The following is a 6,000-nucleotide window of genomic DNA, read 5'->3' as shown; positions in this document are numbered from 1 at the left end:
AGCTAGTAATGATTCTTCGCTTTGACAAGCTTACCGTTTATTCATCAAACGATTAAGCGTTCAGGCACGATATCTCAAAAGGAATAAAATATACGTACTAATGAACAGATACAGAAAAGTAATAATCACTATACCGTACAAAGAAAAATTTTGTTTTTATTTTTTTATTTACAAGTTTGCCCTTGACTACAATCTCTCCTGATGATAAGTGATGATGCAGTCTAAGGTGGAAGCGGACTAATATGATTAGGAGGAGTATAAAAATCCACACTTTTTTAAATCGTTTGGCGGTACGTCTTTGCCGGTAGGCCGGCCGAAGCCACCAGCTAGACCTGGACCAATTAAGAAAACCTCAATCGGCCCAGCCGGGAATCGAACCCAGAACCTCCGTCTTGTAATTCCACCACTGCGCCAGGGCGGCCGTCAAAATGAAGTGTGAACTGAAAATTGGCAAATGAGTTCAGTTTTCGTTTTCAAGATTAATCGTCGAAGGAAGCACCCGGTCGTCAAAGGCGGAAATTCTTGGATGACATGAAAAAGTGGAACTAACTGTCCACAACTGAAGCGAGTTGTGGAAAATAGAAAGCTTTTTTCATACTGATCGCCAAACTACGTTCAGGGGGTGGTGGGACGCAGACCTACTAATATTGATATATGACATCGCATAGAATCACAATCACTATTTTATTTATTTAAGCCTTTTACAAATTAATTATATTTATTAGAATAATATTTATTACATGCTAAGTATATAGTTAAATTTCATCCCACTGCTGAGCAAAGGCCTCCCCCTTCCTCTTCCATTGTGTCCTTTCCATAGTATGGGATGGCATAAGGGTCCAGTATGTACCTTCAAAGGCAATCAGATCGTCTTTCCATCTACTAATCGGTCTGACTCTTTTTCTTTTTGCATCCCTTGGGTACCACGATGTTGTTACACTACTCCAATTATCATTTGGTCTTCTTGTTATATGTCACTATCACTATACCTACTCGTAAATCAAAGTTTCTCCTGCGTCAACATTCTTAAACGGATTTTTATACGGTTTTCACGATGGTACCGACTTGTTGTTTTCTTGTCATGAGCAAGTTTTAGGTTCCTATGTAATTCATGAAGGTTATGTGTTCATCATCATCATTAAATTAAAAATATTTGGCTCAGTGTTGAGCACGAACCTCTAAGAATAAGAGGGGTTAGGCCTTAGTTCCTCGCGCTGGCCCAACGCGGATTGGCAGACTTCACACCTAGAGAATTAAGAAAATTCTCAGACTTCACACCTAGAGAATTAAGAAAATTCTCAGGTTCTTGTATCCTATATACTTGATCAAACTGTGAAGGAAAAACATTGTGAGGAAACCTGCATACCAAAAAAAATTCTTAATTCTCTGTTTGTGGTGGACTATCCTAAGAGGTTAAGCTTTTGGTGTTATAGGGGTAATCTCTGGATCTACTAAATTGATTATGAAAATCCTTTCACCACGAGAAAGCTACGTTATTTGTGAGTGTCATAGGCTATATTTTATCTCTGTATTTTCACGAGAACAGGAACTACGCGCGTGAATCCGCGGAGCGTCGGCTAGTTTTTACTAAGTAAGATGTAGTTGGTAATAGTTAAGCAATTAGTTAAACGGGGCACTAATTCTTCTCACAAGTATAACATCGTCTGAACGTTTGTCACAGTGCTTCAAAATCAGTGCCGTTTAACCTAGAACTGTAACAGTTTGAAACTGTTGACCTGAATCTGTAAACTTGAAAATTATATATAGGTCAAAACGATTTCTGCGTCTTATGGGATTTTGAGGACTTGACTGGCGATACAGTAAGCAGCGTTAACATCCATGAAAAATTCTTCTAGATATATCTGGGCCTCGTGGCCCAGTGGTATGCGCGATGGATTTAGAAGACGGAGGTCCTGGGATCGAACCCGGCTAGGCCGATTGAGGTTTTCTTAATTAATCCAGGTCTGGCTTCGTCCGTAGCTAGTTACAACCCTACCGGCAAAAATGTACTGAACGAGTAGAAAATGAAACTCGGCACGATTTAAGACCATAATACGAAGAAGATTATAGGAAACCTTTGGTAGGGAAAATTATTTCAGAAGGGGGTGAATCAGGGGTTGAAAGTTTGTATGGAAAGTCCTTCAGTTTTCAAGTCACGTTAGTAAAAAACACTAGAAAAATACTAAAAATAATGTCATTCAAGATTTTACCCCTAAAGGGTTAAAAGTAGTTTTTTTATACTTAATTGTTTTACATGGTAAAAAAATGTATATATATCTATATAAATTAATTATATTTAAACACTTTGTTTATCGTTATATTCATACACAAATCTATATCTCTCAGATCACTCCAACCGCCGTTGGCGATATCAGAAACTAAGCCTTTATCTTATTCACCTTCCATTTCAATAAATATTCATTTTTTATTTTTTTCTGTGTACTCAAAACTTCCAATACAATATTCTCTAGAGAATTACAAAACATTCCGGAACAGGGAGACGTCTTAACTTCCCTTGGAAATTTACTGTGTACGGCATTAAAACTCGTATTCTCCCTTAATCCCTTCTGAAGGGACAGATACAACAGTGACTTGTACCAAGAACTGTCATCAACAGTGCAAAAGTCTCTAGAATGAGCCATAATTGTCCTCCACACGGACGCGTCAATCGCTAACACACTAGAAAGATGTCTCGCATCCCAAGTCGAAACTTCGACATGATAAATATCATCGTATGCAAATGAATATCCCGTACTAACTAATACGATCTCGCATCGAGGTAACGTTTTAGCTAAATCTCTCTTATAATAAATCATGTAGAGAAAATCTTCCATAAGATATAAATCATCCTCTAAAAATACAAAGACACCAGTGTGTTCCTTTAGCAATGACACATTTTGAAACACTCAAATCAAATCAAATCAAAAATCATTTATTTCAAGTAGGCTCAGTTTACAAGCACTTTTGACACGTCAGTTGACTATTTGTAAAGATTCTACCACCGGTTCGGAAGGCAGGTTCTGCTGAGAAGATACCGGCAAGAAACTCAACAGTTGCTCTTTTGAAAAATCATACAGTATTATAATTTACAATTGAAATAAAATTATAATTATTATATTTACAATAAAAATAAAATTATAATTTACACTCTATTTGCCGTCCACCGCCAAAAATTTTTCTTTTCCGAACTCTGCGGTTGCCGATATCGTCCGTGAATATCAGGGTTAAAAGCACCCCTACAATTCAAAATCACAGCCTTTTTAATTTTCATACCGTATGGACAATTGTTTTTGCTATATCCAAGAAATTCATTTGGATATGCTTTCAAGGAGTAAGGATAAAAAATTTGCGATAAAGGACAAAATTCAATGCTTTGAATTAATCTATTCACAATATCGTCTACATAAGAGTGTGAAAATATTAACAGAACATCTTGAATACCAGCGATTTCGCTTATTGAAGCTAAAAGGTATTTAAAAGTATCTTTATATTTGTGTACTTGAACAACAATAATAGCCGTGTCCTCGTTGAGATGCTCGGAGCTATCTAAATTTAAGATCGTTTCGTCTTGATTGTACTTTGTTATGAAGTATCTTACATCTATGCTATTTATTATTTTTCCTGGTGTTTCTTTGTATTGAAGAAATCTTCGAGCGGCCGGCGATAGGTCGTTTAGCAATTTCATTTTCTCCACTCGTAATATAGAAATGTAACAAATTATGAACGTACTAAGAACCAAACTGAATGCAACTTTCCACAACAAAGTGCGGAATCTTCTTGTCCTTCCTAACATGTTTTTATTTCAGAGATTTATGAAAAAATAAAGTTAATAATTATATTTTTCACTACTCTTGCTCAAAAACACTGTCATATTACCACTCCAGAGCGGGGCTAAACAAGCATATTAGCCTCTAGGGGCTAAAGTAATTTTGTTTTTTTTAATTCTTGTCTGTTACGAGTACTAGCCAAGTACTAGCCTACTATAAAACGGAGGAGGTTTTATTCGAAAATAGAATCATTATAGGTAAGGCCTGATTGTTTTGAAAAATAAATAAAAAACTTTAAATTGGAATGAAATGCAGCGTTCTTGTCTGTGGAATGCGTTTATTTTTTTATTTAATTTTTATTGAGTTGCGAATAGAGCGAGATTTGAAGACATGGGACATCCTTTACCTTTGCCTTTTTCTCATGTGAAAAAAATAAAATTAAAAAGCGAGAATTTAAAAAACAATTGGCGTGAATAATACACACTTGATTTTTTTCCGAAATTCATTGTAAATTTGTGACCGTAACTTACATATTTTTCAACAATAATTGTTATTGTTGTCTTCGTCTAGTGAGAATGGTGATCCTAATTTGTCGAGACGCATTTACTTAAATACTTACCTACGATACCTACGAAAAATTTAATAAGTGAAGAAAACAACAACGAATGGATTCACTTACGAAAGGAGTTTTTTAAACTATTATCTCCCACGTTTACCTCATATATTCATTATTCATCTTCAAAGTCGTCAGAAATTATGTTACCGGGTAAAAGCATACCGGGTAAAAGCATCTCCCTTAATATCCAAAATTGTAGACTTTATACATTTAATTTTCAATTAAAATAAACTATTTTATTTTCTCGCAATCGTAGTGAAAAGCAGAGTGTAACACGTGGGGCTAAACCCATTATAAACTCGGTTTCTATTTAGGCGGCCCTCGCCTTCGTCTCGGGCCCTAAAAATACCTCGTATATAATGGGTCTTTTTAGCCCCTTGTATAACAATCTACTATTATTTTCAAATAGACGTTAGCTTATATTAAACTTGTAATTTTGACAATTTTGACATTTTATGGAGGGAACTATCTATACTAATATTATAAAGCTGAAGAGTTTGTTTGTTTGTTTGTTTGTTTGATTGAACGCGCTAATCTCAGTAAGTACTGGTCCGATTTTAAAAATTCTTTCAGTGTTAGATAGCCCATTTATCGTGGAAGGCTATAGGCTATATATTATCCCCGTATTCCTACGGGAACGGGAACCACGCGGGTGAAACCGCGCGGCGTCAGCTAGTTTAGTATATACTAGGACGCCCGCGACATCGTCCGCGTGACCTAGTGAAACTCGATGTAAACTTTTAACCCCTATTTCACCCCTCCTGTTAACATTTTTGCATGTTTTATATATGATAAATAGTCCACTCATCATTTTACAAAAACATAAACTTTATGAACGAATTATTAAAAAAAAAAATTCAACCACTTTTTAACCCTTTAGGTACTTTAGGATTTTTGAAAAATCTTGAATGACATTATTTTTAGTATTATTCTAAAGTATTTTTTTAACAGTAACAGTTTTATTATAGGTATAGATTATTCCCTACCCCTACTCACTCCCTACATCTAACCCTACTCCAACCCTACAAACACCCAACCCCTACTCAAGCTACCCGTTCCTAGCCATAGCCCTACCCTACACCACCAAATTATTATATTTATTTATACCAATTTATAAACCTCAATAAGTGTACAAGTTTTAAAAATAACATTACACCTCAGCTCCATACATTTTTTCACAGGATTTTTTTTTTTAAATCGGGAACGAAAAATAATTATTGCATTCAAAGCTTCTTCTACAAAACAAATAAAACATTATTTATAAAAGTAGTGTTAGAGTACATTGGTAATTTAATCCGCAATTCTTAACAAACATCAGATTTTTAAAATCTTAATTACAACAGCAAGAAAGAAAATTTTTAAAAATTTGAAAAGGTATAGGTATAACTTGGTCACCCTAGGGATTTTTGGAAAATTATTCAAATTAGTTTTAGGTCATTAGGTGGTGTATCTACCATTTGCGTATATTCCATTAATTACAGGACACCCTGTATAGATACCTAATTAACTATGAATAATTAATACGAGTATATACTTATACTGCAGCAGTTATAAATTATCTCTTCTAGCCATCATTAACACCGTAATTAACAAGTTAATTAATAATCCACTGTAATT

Source organism: Bicyclus anynana, chromosome 12 (assembly GCF_947172395.1).
Source record: "Bicyclus anynana chromosome 12, ilBicAnyn1.1, whole genome shotgun sequence".
NCBI classification, from domain to species: domain Eukaryota; kingdom Metazoa; phylum Arthropoda; class Insecta; order Lepidoptera; family Nymphalidae; genus Bicyclus; species Bicyclus anynana.
Note: the sequence above shows the minus strand (reverse complement) of the source record.